The sequence below is a fragment of the Oryctolagus cuniculus genome, chromosome 15, assembly GCF_964237555.1.
Source record: "Oryctolagus cuniculus chromosome 15, mOryCun1.1, whole genome shotgun sequence".
In the NCBI taxonomy this organism is placed as follows: Eukaryota; Metazoa; Chordata; class Mammalia; order Lagomorpha; family Leporidae; genus Oryctolagus; species Oryctolagus cuniculus.
Genome location: NC_091446.1, coordinates 31,162,850 through 31,183,766, shown reverse-complemented (window position 1 = coordinate 31,183,766; position 20,917 = coordinate 31,162,850). Strand labels below are relative to the sequence as shown.

At 36.8% G+C, this 20,917-nt stretch overlaps 1 protein-coding gene and 1 pseudogene across 4 annotated transcripts in view; one reads left to right on the top strand and one right to left on the bottom strand.

Annotated features, from left to right (window-relative positions):
• The window catches only part of HPSE2 (heparanase 2 (inactive)), a 781,878-nt gene that overhangs the window by 348,141 nt on the left and 412,820 nt on the right, over window positions 1-20,917 (bottom strand). The gene's annotated exons all lie outside the window — the stretch shown is intronic.
• On the top strand, window positions 7,389-8,143 carry LOC108178434 (large ribosomal subunit protein uL1 pseudogene; annotated as a pseudogene).

Sequence of the window (20,917 nt, the reverse complement as noted above, 5' to 3'; positions counted from 1 at the left end):
TATTTTTCATAGCCCATCAAGAGTAAGCTTAGACTAGTGTTTCAGATGATAAAATAAGATGGAGGAGGGATTCCTAACATGCTTCAATCAGATGTTAAACAAGAAATAGGTCTCAATTATGTTAAGATATTTCACCAAGTTTAAGATGCTACTGATCATATATGCACTATTATTTTATATAGTTCTAAGACAGAAAAAAATGCTTCCAAATAAACAGGAAACCCTTATTTTAGAGATGCTGAATTATGAAGAAATAACAAGGCTTAGCTTCTCCAGTAACAAGACTCAGGAGAAAATTTCAAGAAACTTCAATAAGTTTCAGATGTGGCAACATAAGCTTCAAAAAGAATAACTGTAGTTGTTTAGAAGTCATAAAATAAATTTAGTTACATTAATCCTCATTGATACTCTAAAAACTAATTTGGATCAGAAATTTGGCACAGTAGTTAAGCCACCATTTGAAACAACCACAAATTTGAATCCTAGTTAGGCTTCTGATTCTAACTTCCTGCAATTGTATATCCTGGAAGGCAGCAAGTGATAGCCCAAGTGGTCAGCCACCCATATGGGAGACCCAGAGTGAGTTCTGGGCTTGAGTGAACCAGCTTGTGCTCACTTGCTCGCTCTCTCTCTCTGCTTTTCAAATAAATTAAATAAATAAGCAATTTAGAAAAAACTTAATTTGTTACCTCTGGAGGATGATAGAGAATCCATTCATTGTCTTGAAAGTGTTACAGCTAATAACTTAAAAAGAAATGGTAGACTATTATTACTTTGCATCCTCCAATGAATCAATGCATTTGGACACTGAGCATCAATAGCTGCTATCACCACAAAAGAGGTGCAACCAGCCATCCTGGCCCTCTTGATAAAAAAACTCAAACCCGCCTATAAACTTATATAGAAGTTTTCAGTGTAGTGTAAGGACCCTGGAACCCTTTCAATGGATCTGTGAGGTCCTTATATTTCAAGCTACATGTCTGTATGAGACCAGATTTTCTTCATATCCCTCAAATAAAGCAACATAATGCAACAGATTGAATGTAAAAGCAGATATTATAATCCAGCTGTCTTCTATTAGGCCAGACATTAAAGAGATTTGCAAAAATGTAAAACAATGTTATTCTTCTCACCAGATTTTCTCAGTTCCTAAAATATAATTATTTATGATTTTTAAATGTTATTTATGTTAGTTTATAATGGACTTATTGTTGTTATTTTAAAATTAAGTATTACATAAATATTTTTAATTTTTTTCAGTTTTAATTTCTAATATGGCAAATATTGATAAACACAGTCCAAATAAGCAAAAGCTTTTGGGAGGTCTTCAAAGAAATAAAAGAATCCTGAAATTAAATGTTTGGGAACTATTTTTTTTCCAAAAATACTGAACCTGTCTAACCAAGCATCTAAATCCAGCTGTCAGTTTTCAGGAAATACAGATGACAGGAATATGCTTAAATATTTTGGAAACTCTGGAAGTCAAATGCCCTGGATTCTTCCAAAGAAAAACTGTAAGGAAGAAGAAAAGATAGAGAAAAAAATCTTAGATTAAAAGACATTTCCAAAGCATGAAAGAAAAAAAATGAACAAGACCAAACTGTAGTGTCTAGGGATGAACAACTGATTAAGAAAAATATAAAGAAATATAGAAAAGTGATTGTTATTTACTTTGGAGGCAGGGAGAGGGTTCACTCAGCAAAGTAAGAGACAACCTACAGAACAGGATAAGTTATTTGCAAACTGTGCAAGTGATAAAAGATTAATACCCAGAATATACAAAGAGATCAAGAGACTCAACAACAACAAACAACCCAGTTAATAAGTGGGCAAAGAACTTAAACAGACATTTTTCAAAAGAGGAAATTCATATGGCCGAAGACACATAAAAAATGCTCAAGATCACTAGCCATCAGATAAATGCATATCAAAACCACAATGAGGTTTCACCTCACCCAGGTTAGAATGCCTTTCATACAGAAATCAACAACCAACAAATGCTGCAGAGTTTCTTGGGGGAAAGGTAACCTAATCCACTACTGGTGGGAATGTAAACTGGTTCAGCCACTTGGAAGATAGAATGGAGATAATTCAGAAATGACCTATCATATGACCCAGCCAAACCATTTCTAGGAATTTACCCAAAGCAAAATATATCAGCATCTGAAAGAATTATCTATAGCTCCATGTATACTACAGCTCAATCCACAATAACTAAGATATGGAATCAACCCAAATGTTTGTCAACTAAAGACAGGATAACGAAATTATGGGATATGTATACCAAGGAATACTACACAGTGGTTAAAAAAATGAAATCTTGTCTTTTGCAACAAAATGGATGCAACTGAGAAACATTATACTTAGTGAAATAAGCCAGTCCCAAAATGACAAATACCATATGTTTTCACTGATCTGTGATAACTAAAAGGGCACCTAACAGGTAATCTATAGAAGTGAAATTAACACTATGAGATGTGGTGACTCTGAACAGCCTTTGTCTAGACTGTTGAGTAACAGGTTTTTTTTTTTTTCTTAGTATTTGTTGCACTCTCTACTTAGTATAGAGTTAACATTACGTGCATTACGTGTATAAAGTTAATTGAAAATAGATCTTAGTAAAAAATAAGAATGGGAATATGAGAGGGAGGAAAAGAAACATGGGGGTGTGAGTGGTAGGGTGGGAAGAATTGCTATGTTCCTAAAGTAGTATTTATGAAATAAATGAAGTTTGTATACCTTAAATAAAAATATTCTGGAAGAAAAAAATAAAAGCCATATTTAAAAGAATGGAGCAAGTCCCAGAAAATTAGAGCAGCCATTCAATGTCACCCATTGGTATTATTATCGGTTTATTTTTTTATGCATAGGATTTAAAAAGATAAAATTTAGAACTAATACCAAAATCAAGAAAGTAGCTACTTTATAAGGCAGAGCAAATTAGCTCTAGGAGGAATACAAAGAAATCTCCAAGTATACTTATAAAGTTTTGTTAGAAAAATGCTTTAAAACAAATTTGATAAAATAATAACATATGACAAATCAAGGTAGGAGGCACACTGGTATTAATTATATTATGCTCTATATTTTTCTGTATGTTGAAATATTCAACTATTTTTTTAAAAATTTCAGAAAAGCATATGACATAGTTCAAATAAATTTCTATCAAATACATTTGCAACCATCCCAAAAATTGCAAGCTGACAGCATTTTCTCTCTTTAATCTCCCATGGAAGTTTGTACCTCTCACCTACAGCTCATATCCTACAGTAGTTGGACTATGAGCAGATGGAACTAGATTTAAATCTCAACTCCATAGCTTACTGGTTTGAACCATGGATAAATTATTTTATCTTTTTGGGGCTCAGTTTTTTAATTTGAGAAATGCAGACAATAGCGAGCCTTTAACCATCTTGCACATAGCACCTAGCACATAAAAACTAAATGCATTGTATTATTAAAAAAAAAAAGACTTATTTTTGTATAATGAAGGTCAGAGTTACAGAGAGAGGGAGAAACAGAGAGAGAGATCACCCATCTGTTGGTTCAGTCCCCAGATGGCCACATGGGCCAGCACTGGGCTTGGTGGCTTTATCTGCTATGCCACAATGCCTGTCCAACATTCCATTATTTCTGTACTACAATATAAATATTTTTTCAGCCTCTCTCCTTTATAGAAGAATACAGAAGAATTCTTCTATAGAAGAAATCATCTTTTCAGCCTTTTATAGAAGAATGCAGGCACCATTCATTTTTATATTTCTCACAGCTCCCAGCATCACACTAGATATTCAAATAAATGTAGAGGGATGTAGAAAAGGTCCATTTTTCCATCTCATCCCTGCAACTAGCTTCCTGAGTCTCAGCTGACCTCGAGGAGGCAGAACTCCACTGACTACGTACATACAGGCACATCTGTGGGTCCCAGATACTATCTTCATGGGGCTATAGGAGGTTGGAAATTCATGATCTAGTCTATATTTAAAATTCATAAACCATTTAGAGAAGTTAATATAAAACTATAATAGATCAGTTCTAGAAATAAGCTGGCAAAAATATGTGATTCAAATTTTACTTCAGTATGTCTTTACTAATGAAGTTAATGAGCCATAAAAAGAACATTCACTTCATTTATCTAGATATAATTAAAATACAGAAACCTTATAAATTAAAGTCCAAAGCCACAGCTATGCAACATTAAGACTGAAAATTTAAATGCAGAAGTTAAGAGAGATCATTATCACATATTATTGATGAACTGGTAACCCAATTCACACAGCACTCCTGTTGCATTTTATATTGATTATGAGGTTCTAAACTCTATATGACTCAAACACCCAAATCCTACCCCAAACTTCACTAATATTATGTTACTGAAAAAGAAGATGAAGATTTTCCAAAAAATAGATTCTAAAAAAGAGATGATATTTTTGCAATTATGAATTTAAATTCATTATTTGTGTAGTATAACATAATACCCACAATGTTGAAGACATATTAAATTCAAGGGACAAAAGAATTGGATGATCAAGAACCCAATCTCCCAAATCCATATAATTTAGTAAGAGGAATAGAACATATCCTTAAGTAGTTACAATAGAAGTACACAAGTTAAGTGATCAGGCCGGATTCATTTTCAGTGCTAGATGTTCAAACGATTATAAAGGAAAGTGGAAAAATGTCCATTTTCCCATCTTATCCAAGTTACTGAACCCCTGATCCCTCTGCTGACCTCCTTGAGATCAAAGTACTACCAGGATTCAAAAAAATATCAGACGTAAGATTCAGAAGGAGGGGGTGGTGATGATGTAAATGAAAATTTCCAAGAATGTTATTTAAGATAACCTTTGAGAAGCAGAAATGGGATGAACTAATTACTTGTAACAACATTTTACAAAGCATTTATTTAAATCTTATGACAATCTTTAATTGGGATTTCTCTTTTGTAAATAAGGATATTGAGGCTTAGAGGAACACAGTGACTTGTCCAAAACCTTACAATTGATGATCTTAAACTTGAGATGTCTTATTTCATGTCCATTGTTCATTACGGTAAATAAACTACTCTTTGATTACCAAAACCTTCTGACTTTAAGGACAAGGCAGGAAAACGCTAGATCTTGACAAGGAAAAGTGAATTAATAATAGTTCAGCTGAGGAGGAGAAGGTGTTTGTTGTGGTGCCGCAGTGCTGGGCTGCTGTTTGGGATGCCTATGTCCCAGATCAGAGTGCTGCTTAAAGCCCTTGCATCTCTGCTAGAGAACCGGCACATGGGTTCTAGTCTTGGTCGGGGTGCCGGATTCTGTCCCGGTTGCCCCTCTTCCAGGCCAGCTCTCTGCTGTGGCCCGGGAGTGCAGAGGAGGATGGCCCAAATGTTTGGGCCCTGCACCCGCCTGGGAGACCAGGAGGATGCACCTGGCTCCTGGCTTCGGATCAGTGCGGTGCGCTGGTCACAGCGCACCGGCTGCAGCAGCCATTGGAGGGTGAACCAACAGTAAAAGGAAGACCTTTATCTCTGTCTCTCTCTCTCACTGTCCACTCTGCCTGGAGGAGGAGGAGGAAGAAAAGAAGAGAAGAAGAAGAAGAAGAAGAAGAAGAAGAAGAAGAAGAAGAAGAAGAAGAAGAAGAAGTCATCAACTGAAACATGAATTGAAGAAAAAACAAACATTTGGGAACACTATGTTGTGTTGAGTTTTAGTCACACAGAGATACATGAAAATGCTTTACAGAAATTAGCATGTTTAGTCTGGAACAAAGAAAATGAAAAGAAGTCAAGTTGACCATGTTTAATTATTTAAAGGACTATCACTTTTAAGAAGGAAAAAATTTTAAATCAACTGTAGTCAGCACTAGATTATCCATAATTCTTTGCTCAGGTTCATGACACATTCTATTTTTTAGTTAACTAATAATTGACATTTATGGGCTAGCACCTGATACAACTACATATAATACTGATAATAACACAGATTTACCTGTATTTTCCCTCTCTCTACCCCTTGCTTCTACTTTCCTGACGTGGTTATTATGGTTATTCTGAAAAAACTAAAATCCCAATATTTTGTTTACGTTTCCCTTGGCTTAAAAAATAGGCTGAGCAAATATACAAGGGTACTTCAAAAATTTCAAAGATATAAAATTAAAATATGTTTATCTTGGTGCCAGATAATTGAAATTCATAGATACAAACGGTCTTCAAAGAATTTACAAAGAGTTATAGAATTAATCTTCCTGGCTTGTTGTGGTATGTCCCTGTCTGCCTGTAACAGGTATTCAAGAAATGCTTGTTTATGATTTTGGAGCAATGGAAACTAATGTATGTAAACATTACTGGTCTAAAGACAGATAGAGTAGGTTATCTAACAATTATATTTTTATGTGTATGACCTGGGAGCACTAACATATTTCGGTTGTAAGCTTGTCAGGGCTATGGCCTTTGCTTCCACAAATCTACTCTTTTAAGGGACAGCATCCAATTAAATAGACTAGGTTTTGTAGAGTCTGTCAAACAAACTATTTCATTTTATAATCATGCCAATGATATGAAGTTAGATTCACTGAGCTTTAATAACCCTTCAAATTTAAATTTAATGTTGTAATATAGAGAAAATGACTGGTATAGGAAAGGAGAATTCAATACAGAACACAATGCATTCTCAATTATTACAAAGTTTGAGTTAAACAATGAAATAACTAATTCAAAATGCATTTAAATTTGCCTTTGGGATTTGGGCACTTATGTTTGAAAATGGAGATGTTTGAGAACCACACAAAATTTCAATAATTAAATTAAACCATAACATAAAGGCTATTGGGGGAAAAAGGGAATGCTATTCAAATTCCCTAAACTACTTCCTGCTAAAAGCTATTCCCATCCCTAAACTCACTGTTGAAAGTATACATAATAACATCTCTCATGAAAAACTAGCATTCTACAACAAGTCTACAAAAAAAAAAAATCTTCCATTCTCTCTAAATGGGTATATTTGTGCTTTACTCCTTTCCCAGAGGACAGGGTATTGGAATGTTTTGGTTCAAAAGCTTCCAAGTGATGAGCTTACTGCCTGGCGAGAAAAAACAAAATCTTGAGGGCTTTTAATTTTAGATACACACATATCTTCCATTTTTAGAAGGCGTTGTTGCTTAAATTCTAACTTCTAGTAAAAGACAGACTCTCATTTCTAGTATGGTGGATTCATTGGAAGGCAGGAGTTCCTTGTACTTCAAATTACACACACAAACTCAACTGCCCTCTTTGGCCTTAGTCTCCTCATCCCATAATCTGAGGACGCATACTAGATGGCATTTGAGTTCACTTTCAGGTTTAATATTCTCTGGATTGATAAGTACATAGGAGAGGAAGAGGAGCTTCCTGGGAAGGAATTTGCCCCTCATTAGACATCTGCGCTCTTTTCTGTTACTGCAGCATGAAGAGCCATGAGCAGCACAGTCTCTTGGGACAGGGAAGTCCTGCACGGGAACCAGTGCAAGTGCCGGAAGTTTTTGGAAACGGTGGAGCTGCAGATCAGCATGAAGAATTACGATCCCCAGAAGGACAGAAACCTCTCAGGCACCGTCAGGCTGAAGTCCACTCCCCATGCCGAGTTCTCCGAGTGTGCCCTGGGCAACCAGCAGCACTGCAATGAGACCAAGGCTGTGGAATCTCCCTCATGGACATCGAGGCGCTGAAGATGATCCACAAGAACTAGAGGCGGTCAAAAAGCTCACCAAGTATGAGAACTTTTGGCCTCAGAGTCTCCGATCCATTAACTCTAGGCCCAGGCCTAAATAAGGCTGGCAAGTTCCCTTCCCTGCTGACACACAATGAAAACATGGTGGCCAAAGTCAATGAGAAGAACTCCACAAACAAGACCCAGAAGGTGCTGTGTCTGGCCGTGGCAGTTGGCCACGTGAGGATGAGCTGTGTACAACATCCACCTGGCTGTCAACTTCCTGTGTCACTGCTCAAGGACTGGCAGAACATCTGGGCCTTACACATCAAGAGCACCATGGGCAAAACCAGTGCCTGTATTAAAGCACATCCTAATGAACCCTGTGCCACTGTAGAAAAATTAAAAAAAGAAGAAGAAGAAAGGAAGAAAGAGAGAGAGAGAGAGAGACATCTGCAAGGTTAAAGCTTCCAAAAAAGTACAACTGTGTACACATGGTGTAGTCAGTCTCCAAGAATTTTCATCGACACTTTCTTTTTTAGGTTGTTGGCTATGTTTTAGTTTATGATATTAAAGTGTTTGTGTTCTTATGTGGTCTTGATATTTATTTAAATTATGCCATGCATTCAACAGACAATAGACTGTTTTGTCAGTATGTAGCCTGTGTATAGGAAAGTTTCAAAAAAAGATAGATAAATATTAATGAATTTAAAAAGTAAGGACCATGGACTGGTAATAATCATAGACTCAAAACATCTGAATCCACGTCCGTAACAGATTATCAATAAATTTTATAACTTTAGGAAAGTAAATCAGCCTCTCTGAACTTCAGCATTTACATGGCTGCCATAGTCATTTACATGGCTCCAAATATATAATGTGTTCCAGGCATTATGTTGGTTTATATCACATATATTTATAGTATCTAATCTTTACAATAACCCTGAAAAGTAGGTATTGCCATTCCTACTTTACAGATGAAGAATTTGGTGTTCAGAGTGTTGACGCTGAGAACACTAAAATTACAATCCTGGCCTTCTGACTGAAAATCCAGCCTCCTTCAAGTGTCCCATCCATTTGAAAATTATATCAAATCAAGAGTATGTATTTTTCTTACATGCAAGGTAAGGTGGCTGTTAAATGCTTTTAAGATGTTAACTTCCTGGCTGAAGGCATTGTCAATGCTGCATAAACGAAATGGAAAAACTCCTGCAATTATAACTGGACGGGGAAGAAATGTGCTAAAGGATCACTGGAAACAATGTGGAGGTCAGGGGAGGGAGGAATAACTCTGAGCAATTTGTCTCTGCCTCAGAGCCTATCAAAGATGAGAAAGACTTGGAGAAAAGAAAATGAAAAGTCATTTACCCAAATAAGTCAATAGTTTGGTCAGGGCAAGAGAGCTCGTTACTTTTATTCCTCCTACTCCAATCAAATCAAGGTGGTAGTGCTCCAGACTGGGTGAGTAGCCTGATGACATCTCTGACACTGGTTTCCCAACTACTTCTACTATTTCTTATAGGTGGTTGGTGGGTGATGATACCTTTGGCAGTGTCTATCTCTCCTGTCGATCATTCTTCTGCATACCAGATCTAAACAGCAAATCACAACATTTTTGGTTAAAAGACCAGCACGTAAGTGTTTAAAAAGTGGGCACATTTTCATGCGAAGATCATAATCTCTAAAGACGCTTCTCAAGGACATATTCTAAAAGTGATATGAGCAATGACAGCATGTTTACATTTTCCATGGTGACCTCTTTGAGGAACAAGCCTCAGTTGGATGCCATAAATCCTGATTTTGGTTCAGTTGTCCTGTTTTGTTTGTAAGGGAGCCTCATTACTTTTCAGTCACACCTGGTGTGTGTCTCTGATGTGGCTGGGAGCCGGTTGGACAGGGGACTTCCTGTCTACTCTCCAGTGTGTCCTGACCCGTTCACAGGTGTGTCATGGACTAAAATAAGGTTGGGAACTAGGTCATTTGCAGACCAAAGGCAGCTGGAGTCTTCAGAGCACAAGCTCCTATTGACTGTCTTGGGACTGCTAAGTAAAGGCATGGGAACTTCTAATTACCAATAGCTGTGCTTCCCAACCAACTGGAATTCTTTTCCATTCTGCGTATTTCCCCCATGAACAGATGTAGACTGGGGGGCCGAGGACCTGGCATGTGGTGCGGGATTTCTGTTTCCTATCAAACAAGATAACTTTACAGATTCTCTTTATAGCTAGAGTTTATTCACAGATGGGTTTTTCTCATGGCTAATTCTTTACAGGAATATATTATTATAAAAATACTAATTTTGTTGTTATATACCTTAACAAGAAAATAATCAGGGTTAAAAAAAAAAAACTTGTACCAGCTTTTGAGGGGTTTTAAAAAGACAGAAGTCAAAGTTTAAATTTTTGATAACTGTAATTAATACCCTGTCTGCCCACCTCCTGGGGTCACTATGCAGATCTATTTATCTGAAGGCACTTTGAAAAACAGAATGTTCTGTTCAGATCCAATATGCAATTACTTGACTGTAAGTTAAATTAAACCTGGGTTTTGAAATTTGTGATGGGATGAAAAGGAATTTGAAAATAAAGGCTTTATGTGAGTATGCAGAGTATGGAGACAGGCTTTGCTACACATCTCCTACACACATATTCTCCTTGTTGTCAAGGAAACCCAGGAGGTGGGTAGCATATGCTGAAACTCTCTCTGGAATAACTGATGCACAGTTCATGTAACTTCATCATGAAAAACAATTTTCAGTAAAACTTGAAATATCAAAAAGTTACTGAAACTGAAAACAAAAAACAGAAGCATACTAAAACAAACAAACAAATGCTTCTTTTAAATGAGCTTCACTAAGGAGCTGCCAAACTGCTCTAGTAGCTCATGGTTTTCAATGACAAAGTTCATACTAATGAGTCCAGGAGACGAAGGCTATAATATTGAGAGTGTATATCTGTAGAGGCAAAAGGACCTCATGACCTCAGAGAATTTTCAAGCAAGCATAAACTATAAAGAAAGAGTATTGATGAGTGAAGTTAGCCCAAGCTTATCCTTGCACAGTCTGGCATAGTCACCTTTTAAATTCACCATTCCCCTTTAGGTTCAATAAAAACATTTGATAGGAGACATAAACTCAGAGTTATTAGGAGGTTTGCCCAGAGCTATGTGGATGCTGTATCAAGAATGGAATCTACAGCCTCTCAAAAATGCTTTAGTAATTATTTGAATTCTAATCATAATAGCATTTACCGTTTATTGAACACTTGTTAAGTGTCAGAAGTCTGCTTAGTGCTTCAAGTGATCTCATTTAAAATATATAACATTTACTATAAGAGCCCCCAAAGCATTCGGATCTGGCTAAAAGGCCCATGAGAGTCTCACAGGCATGGAAAGCCAGACACTATATACATATGTGTAGTCACATAGATGTGAGATAAGCTAGGCTGCAGAGTAGATCTCATATTATACTAATGAAGCAAATTCAAAACATTCGTGGAAAACAAATATTATCTTTTAATTTCATTTTCCATGAAGTTTTTGAAGTCTCCTTTTATAGAGTAATAGAAAAAGGATTACTTGGCCAGAATTAGCAAATAACTAATGTGTATGTTACCACTACCACTTTTCATCCCTTGGCACAGCAGACATCAACAAATAATCATAAGTATTTTTCCCACTAAATTCACAGTTTGCCACAGCGGCCATTGGAGGGTGAACCAATGGTAAAGGAAGACCTTTCTCTCTGTCTCTCTTTCTCTTACTGTCCACTCTGCCTGTCAAAAAAAATTACTACATATATCTATATACACTTCAATATACATATATACACACATATACATGTCTGTAAAATATACTTTAAAGTAGTCTACACTTTACAAAAGCCTAAAACAGTTTAAATTAGTACAATTATTACACAAAATCAGAGTAGATAAACAAAAGCATAAGCTAAGATTTGAAATATCTGGTAAACACCTTTTTGCTTACAAAAGAGAATACATTGCAGGGTTCAGATAAACTATGCAAGAAACCTAAAAAAAATTAAAAAGTATCTAACAAGGTAGGGAAGTATTGGATTCATCACCAGGAAGTTAAGGACTAAACCACCAAAATCTCTTGTAGTGAAAGTCAAGACATCAATACAGCCATGTCTCTTCTCGAGGAGAAGAAAGCGCACAACTGGAGAAACGGGAATGCTCATTCTTCCTTCTCAATATATGAATAAATATAAATAAGTCATAACTAGCTACAAGAGAAAGGATTTTAAGTTTTTATGATAGCCACACCTAAGTTAATTTAAAATTAAATGCAAAAAGATCTGTTCCGGGGCTGGTGTTGCAGCGCAGCAAGTTAACGCCCTGGCCTGAAGCACCCGCATCCCATATGGGCGCCAGTTTGAGACCCATCTGCTCCACTCCCTATCCAGCTCTCTGCTATGGCCTGGGAAAGCAGTACAAGATGGCCCAAGTCCCTGGGCCCCTGCACCCACATGGGAGACCCAGAAGAAGCTCCTGGCTCCTGGCTTCAGATCGGCACAGCTCCAGCCGTTGTAGCCATCTGGGGAGTAGGCCATTGGATGGAAGACCTCTCTCTCTCTCTCTCTCTCTCTCTCTCTCTGTCTCTGCCTCTCTCTTTGTAACTCTGACTTGCAAATAAATAAATAAATCTTCAAAAAAATCTGTTCTTATTTGGCTTGTGAAAAAGTGAAATTCAAATATCCCAATTGTATTACTTCAGTCACCAGGGCTAGTTTTATACAAACTATAGTAGAGAAGTTTCCTGAAAGAAAAGGTCTTTCTGTGTCACACAAATCATCTCATATGGGGTGGAATGCATATTCAGTCCATATTTCTATTTGACATTGTTCAACAGATTTCCCAAGCTCTTACACAAGAATAAATACAGCCTAGAAGTGATGAGGAAAGAATTAATAAAAACTTATCTCGCAACTTTAGAGAAAGTTAACTTAACCTGAAACCAATTGGTAGACTCTAGTGCTGACTGAATCCAGGTATTGTGCTAAATGTGTTAGAATTACTACTTTAATCTTCCCAATACATCTACATTTTCATTTTATAAGTAGAAATTCTCTCTCTAGGGGCCGGCGCTATGGCGCAGAAGGCTAATCCTCCGCCTGCGGCGCCAGCATCCCATATGGAGTGGATTCTGTCCCAGTTGGTCCTCTACCCATCCAGTTCTCTGCTGTGGCCCGGGAGGGCAGTTGAGGATGGCCCAAGTGCTTGGGCCCTGCACCCGCGTTGGAGACCAGGAAGAATCCCCTAGCTCCTGGCTTTGGATCGGCACAGCGCCGGTCGGGGCGGCCATTTGGGGAGTGAGCCAACAGAAGGAAGAACTTTCTCTCTCTCTCTCCCTCTCATTGTCTGTAACTCTACCTCTCAAATAAATAAATAAAGTCTTTTTTTTTTAAAGTAGGAACTCTCAGAGAGATTAAATAGCTTGCCTAAATAAAACCAGCCAGATATCACTTCTTCCTTGCTTCTCTTCTATGTAGCAGATGAACAATAAATGGAGACCAGAAATAGCTCTATAATTTAGGATTTACTATGAACTCAAGTTGACGATATGATTGAAACTAACATAGCTTAAATTTAGAGGTTATTCTCTGTTGTAATACCATGGCTTAAACAGCTAACTGTACATGTTGGGTAGAGATGAATTTAGAAGGAAAAAAAAAACTATTTCAGGAGAGATGTCCCTGTGTTCCAGGTCTTATAAAATACATGAAGTGGGGGCTGGCACTGTGGCGCAGTGGGTTAAAGCCCTGGCCTGAAGCACCGGCATCCCATATGGGCGCCGATTCTAGTCCCGACTGCTTCTCTTCCCATCCAGCTCTCTGCTACGGCCTGGGAAAGCGGTAGAAGATGGTCCAAGTCCTTGGGCCTCTGCACCCACGTGGGAGACCCCAAGGAAGCTCCTGGCTTCAGATTGGTGCAGCTCCGGCCGTTGTGGCCATTTGGGGGGGGGGGTGAACTAACAGAAGGAAGACCTTTCTCTCTGTCTCTCTCTTTCTCACTGTTTAACTCTGCCTGTCAAAAAAAAAAAAAATACATGAAATGAAACCCCAACAGGACTTGGTGTCATAGTCAGGAAGTTATCTAAGACTTAGGGAGGATGACTGAGCAGAGGGACCCTCCAAATTCTTGTGATGCTGTAGTTGCTACCATTTCTTTATGGAATTCCTCAATGTCTTCCCTTACCACTTGTCCTTAACCTCTTGCTGTAGAGATTTTCAAAAAGTGAAAATATCCTATATGTTTTTAGCACAAAACCAGAAAGGTATTCCTCAAGAAGATATGGCCTATAACCAACTCATGCTTCTCCTATAATCACTTCCTGGATTCTTCTGCTCTTCTGAAATAAGTAAATGTTCCTTACATAGGATAAGTTGTTCTCTACAGTTGGACCAAGTATTTCTCTACAGTTCCTCCTTAGGTTTTCACCATTGTGTCTTCTTTCCCACATTTCTTTGCATTTTAGGTGAATACTTTATTTAAAAAATGCCCAAATCCAACATATACCTCTGTTAAAACCTAACTAGAGAGGTGGTTTTTTGAGTCATTGAGACAGTCAAGTAGTATTTACCTTAACTGCAGTGAAAATAAACTCACTTTTATCTCCAAGAACAATTCTATATGACATCAGACCAATTATCTCTACAGTTCTGTTCACTACAACCAAATGCCCTAAGTAATCAAAATCACTTGGAATCACCTAGACAAAGCCAGGCTGGTAATGTTTCTCCTTTACCTTGACTCCCCAAGTAGCTGGGGCAAGCCAGAGATGGAGACTAAAAATGACTCTAAATCTTGATTTATCAGAAATCCACATCAAACTGAGTTTGCAAACAGCAGCACTGATTTCCCCACTTGCATTGACATTAAAATAATTGAAACTCTTTTAAAAAAGGTTTAGCAAACATTATAACCCTTCATTTTTTTTCTAACAACCAATGAAATGAAAGAAGAAACTAAAAAAATAAATTGGGAAAAGCAAGATGAATTCTTATATTCATCTTCTATTGGAGGCCTGCTGACCTCCTGGGACAAGAATCGAGAAGACACCTATCTGCATATTATAGTCACTGGATCATTATTTATTTATTTATACAGTTTCAAGACCCTCTTCAAGGCTATATGTTATATGGCTGAGCTCCAAAATAAATGTTTAAAATGTAAATTAAATACAAATGGCAAAAGCAATATATCTGAATAGTTATAAATTTAAGTCACAGAGATATTTTCATAAATATCCTTGTCATTAATCTTCTTTTGAAACCTTCTTATGCAATAGGCAATTTATAGAAAGTTGAGCCATTTTATTCTCACAACTAAATAAGGAGAAACAACAAAATTTTCCTTAAAAGTTCTGAGTATTGTGGAGGGCTTTCAAAGAAAACACAAAGGAGGGATGTTTTCCCTTGCATGTTTGCCATAAAGCCAAATAAGACACTGCAGGAATTTGTTCTATTCCTCTCCATAGAAGCAAGGCGCTTTAGCCAAGACTCCTTAATATTTGAATTCTAGTCTCAGTTCTCCAATCAACATTATTGTCTTTATACTGAAAAAATATTTGAGAGCAAGAAAAATAGATCTTCCTATTTTTTTCTCATTTTTTTCTCTCTTTTTACTCCCATTTCCATATCACCTTGCCTTTCTTTTCCTCCCCTTTCCATATATCTCATTAGGAAAAAATATTTTGGCATAGTAAGGTGACACCATTTAGAATAAAAGAGGAAATAAAAATCTGCCCCATAAGCCCCACTTTTTCACAGTAATGTCTTCCTCAGCACCAACCAAGCATTCTATACATCTGAAATAGATATGAAACACACATGAAACACACACACACACACACACACACAATCCTAACAAAATAGGGCAGTTAGAAAGAGACATTATAAATGATGCTAAGCAAAAAGAGATGGCTAAATTCTACTTCTTGCTAACTGTATTGCTTGTGGTCACTCATATATCACTCTGAGTTTCAGGCATTTATCTATAAAAACAGAACTGAAGGTCCTAACTATCTTATGTATGGGGTATGTGAAATTATTTTGCATACGGTATAGTAAGAACTAGACAAGTATAAGGGAATTTTCTTCATTTTCTTCTGATCTTTTCTATGGCTGGGTTAATCAGTAATACCAAGATAATAAATAATACTTGTATATCTCAATCATATTTAAAAAACTATAAAAACTGTCTTTTTTCCTTTACTCTGAGAATGCAGACCTTAAAGAGGAGAATTTGAAAATGATGATTACTTAATGTCTTCTGTTCTTTCTCTTAATTTCCTCTAGGCTGCTTTCCTTACTGTTGCACATCTCATGCGCACTTTACATCATAATGACTATTTTATGAGTTGATGATTCTTTTGTAAGAAATGTTTTAATGTGTAATCCAGCAGAGAGAGAATTGTCTCAAGGTTGACTTGCAAGAAACTCAATTATGAAATGCTAAATGTTCTGCTCACACAAAGAAGATTGAAACCTTTTATTATTTTCTTTTAAATGTATCATCAGCCAAAACAGGTCAGTGTTTCCTTGCTCGTCAAGGCTAACTCATGACTTTTCAACTTTCCACTCAGGAAATCAAATGACATACTTAAACAATGTAACCAAGCATGGAAACATCACATGGGTCCCCTAATTTTTTATGTATCACTTAAAATTATTTTAATTATTATTTTTAAACTTAAAAATCTCTAGGTCTCTAGGAGTGTACTAATCTATAAACAAAAATGAATTTCCTTAACTGAAATTCAGCAAACATGTATGAAGCCACTGCTACACACAGAGCCCTATGCTGGGGCAGGGTGGAGTGTAGAAAAGGACAAAAATCAATAATAGTTATAACCACTTCCCTCAAGGAGCTGAAATTCTGGAAGGAAGAAAAAGATGTAAAATACATAAGGAATGTACTAAGAAATATAAGAAAATCAGGATCTGTTGGCTCCAGGAGGGAGCAACATTCAGTACCAGCTGAGGAGCAAGAAAAAAACAAGCCTTTAACACACTTCCAAGTTTAATTTTACAGGGTATTATTCTAAATCACTGATATTCCTTATACATCATATTTACTGTAATAATCAGTAAAGTTAACAAAAGTGAAGAAATTATTTTAATATTTTTAAAAGTTCAGATATCTATTCACTGGATTTTCAATATCCAATTAGGACACAGGAAGTTGAAAAGAGTTTAACTCCTATCCTAATGGCAAGAAAAATCTATGTGATCTATAGAATTACTTCCTGAACCCATCAGAGAGTTCAGGAATTTCAGAGCAACCAAAAAGTGTAAATTTAGAAAACCAGGCGCATCCAAGGAGAGAGGAATGGCCTGTACTTATTAACCTGGAGCAGGGTACTGGAGTAGCTGCCAAGCTTTGTCAGTCTAAGAGATGATTCAGATACTAGACCCAGCAGACAGAGAATTTGAACGATCATCAGCAACATGTTAAAGACAAAGAACTGAAAGAAAAAAGAATTACAAACTTAAAATTCCACCAGCAACAAAAAATCTTTGAAAACATGAAGGAAGTAAATAATGGTGATGGTTGTATAATATGAATGTACTTACAAACTATAAATGCAAAAGTAGTTAAAATGGTAAGTTTTGTGATGTCTATATTTTATTACAATAAAAAAAGTTGGAAAAACCATGCAGGAGAAATAAAGACTTTTTCTACAATTCCTAATCATCCCAAATGTAGCTGTCCACTGTCTCCAGTAACAATCAGAAACACTGCAATAGAAACTACTTTAGTTTTACTTCCACATGAAAATTTGTTGTTCAAGGGGACCCTGATCAACTGCAATCTGGCTCAGTCTCAGTGACCCAATGGGTGGTCTAGCGTTTCCCTAATATGGGTGATGTCTCCTACCCTTCTGCCAGTTCCTCACATTCAGCTCCTCCTCTGATTCCTCTCTTAGGTCCAGATCTGCAAAACGTTATAATTAGTAGAGCCATTCAGGGGCATCATCTCATCAAACTTGTGCAGCCAGCTTCCTTTCTGGGACTTTGGGCTAATTCATCATCTTACTCCTGGGACTTCTATTTACCTACTTAAGTTGATCAGCCCTTCCTACTCATTCTAGGGTCATTTAGTTTACACCACAGTCTTGTGTGTACCTTACTTGTACATATAGATAGAATATCATTTCTGTACTTTGCAATTAGAGATATGGGGAACAGATTAAATAAAACATCTTTATATGTCTGTACAAGATAGATAATAGCTCACTGCAATGTGAAGGCAATTCAGCCATCCAACTGCCAGTTTTAGTGGAAAAGTATAATTTTTTTAGAGTGAGAACTATCTTTTCCTAGGTTGAGAACAATAGACACCAAAATTTGCATCATTCCCCAAAATAGATTGATAAAAATACAATATTTACAACATAAAAATTAGATTTTGAAATATAGAATATTAAACATGTACACCCGAAAGTAAGATAAGAAGACATAAAAAAATCTGTCATTGATCTCAATAGAGTTTTCTTAAATGGAAAAAATAATTAATTATCAGAAGTAAAAGATGAAAGTTAAATGTACAAAGAAGTAGCAATAATGGAGGTATACATGGACCTGATATAAGGCAGTTTAATTTAGCTTTTTCAAGCATTATCTGAAACAGAGAATAAAGAGTGGAAACTTTATCTTTGTAGAGCATATTACCTTTTCTAGATTATGAAGTGTCAAAGTGTTGGACATAAAACATGATACGGTCTCATAAGCAGTTGAGTAGGAAAATATGTACTCTGAACTTCTACTATAGAAGGAGATGGTTATATAACTGAAAAACACTGGTTCTGGAGGCTAATAGTAGCTATCAAACAGCATTCAAAACTGTCAGTATCTATTAGATACCATACATTAGTTCATTCAATCTTTAACAATCTTTCAAAGTAGCTATTCTTTCTATCATGCAGACAAATTGAGGCCCACAAGGTTTAAGTAGGTTGCCCAACACTACAACGTTTGCTGAATGCTTCTGTGAATGAATGTCTTAATCATCAGCATCCCTAACTCTGGAGGCTGAAATCTGATGTTTCAGATATAAAGGCAAGAGCTGATCTATGAACAGTAAATTCTGCCACTTTTGACCTTGATAGTACAAAATAGAATAAGTGCTGGCAATTATCAACACATAAAAAAGTCAGTGAGGGGGCAGCATTGTGGAGCAGTAGGTTAAGGTGCTGCGTGGGACAAACATACCACACATCAAAGTGCCAATCTAATTCCTCACTTCTCCGCTTCCAACCCAGTTTCCAACTAATTCATGCTGGGAGACAGCAGATGACGGCTCAATTGATTGAGGCCCTGCCACCCACATGGAAGACCCAGATAGAGTTCTGTGTTCCTGATTTTGGCCTGGCCAGCCATGGCTGTTGCAGACATTTGGGGAATGAACTGGCATATGAAAGATTGTGTGTGTGTGTGTGTGTGTGTGTGTCTTTCTCTTTCTCTCCCTCCCTCACACACTACCTTTCAACCAGAGTCAGTATTAAAATGTAAGGAAAATGATTCCAGAGAAATCTGCTCAAGATAATGTGCATGTGAATAAAATCAGCCGGCAGAGGGAGCTTCTAGAAAAATGCATTGTAGAGAATATTAAGCTGATACTTTTCTATCAGGTTGTATTTCAAAAGTCTACTTTTGGATCAATCACTTAAAGTATAGAATTTATTTTACCATGACAATAATACTATAAATCAGGGATCAGCTCTTTGGCCCACAGGGCAAATCCAGTTCACCATTTATTTTTGTATGACCCACAAGCTAAGAGGGGATTTTACATTTTTTGTGAATGAAAAATTGAAAAATAACCAGTATGTTATGATACATGATAATAACATAAGATTAAAATTTTCAGTGTTCATTGGTAAAGTTTTAGTGCTGTGGCTCACTTGGCTAATCCTCTGCCTGCAGCGCGGGCATCTCGCGTTCTAGTCCCAGTTGGGGCACCAGATTCCGTCCCGGTTATTCCTCTTCCAGTCCAGTTCTCTGCTGTGGACCAGGAAGGCAGTGGAGGATGGCCCAAGTGCTTGGGCCCCTGCACCTGCATGGGAGACCAGGAGGAAGCACCTGGCTCCTGGCTTCGGATTGGTGCAGCTTGTTGGCCGTAGCAGTCATTTTGGGGGTGAACCAACGAAAAAGGAAGACCTTTCTCTCTCTCTCTCTCACTGTCTACTCTGCCTGTCAAAAAAAAAAAGAGAGAATATAGCCATATTCATTCATTTATGTAATGTCCATGGCTGCTTTCACATGTAAGAACAGAGATGAATACACAGACACTACTTTGAATGAGAAAGAATTTGTAAGATCATTACCACTCAGAAAAGCTACAAAAAAATGTAAATACTTTGGAGTAAATTTAGCCAAGGATGTCAAAGATCTCTGCAATAAAAATTACAAAACATTAAAAAAGAGATAGAAGAAGATATAAAAAAATAGATGATCATCTATATTTGTGGATTGGAAGAATTAATATCATCAAAATGTACATACCACCAAACAGTTTACACCTCAAAGTTATCCCAATCAAAATAGCAATGACATTCTTCTCAGATCCAGAAAAAATGCTAAAATTCATATGGAAACACAAAAGACTCTGAATGACTAAAGCAGTCTTACACAGTAAAAACAAACCCATAGTCATCACAATACCAGATTTCAAGACATACCATAGCGCAATTATAATCAAAATAGCCTGGTATTGGCACAAAAATAGACATGTAGACCAATGGAACAGAATAGAAACACCATATAATAATCTATGCATCTACAACCAATGAATCTTTGCTAACCAGCTAAAATAAGTCCCTGGAGAAAGGATAGTCTCTTCAATAAATGGTGACAGGAAAATTGGATCTTTATGTGCAGAAATATGAAACAGAACCCCTACCTTACACCATACACAAAAATCATCTCAAAATGGATTAAGGATCTAAATCTATGACCTGATACCCTCAAATTACTAAAGGAAAACATACAGAAAACTCTGCAAGACATTGACATAAGCAAAGATTTCTTGGAAAAGACCCAGAAGCACAGGCAATAAAAGCAAAAAGAGACAACTAAGAATATATATTTTTAAGAAGCTTCTGCCCTGCAAAGGAAACATTCAACAAAGTGAAGAGGCGACCAAAAGAATGAGAAAAAAAATCTGCAAACTATGCAACCAATAAAGGATTACTATCCAGAATCTATAGAGAGCTCAAAAACTCAA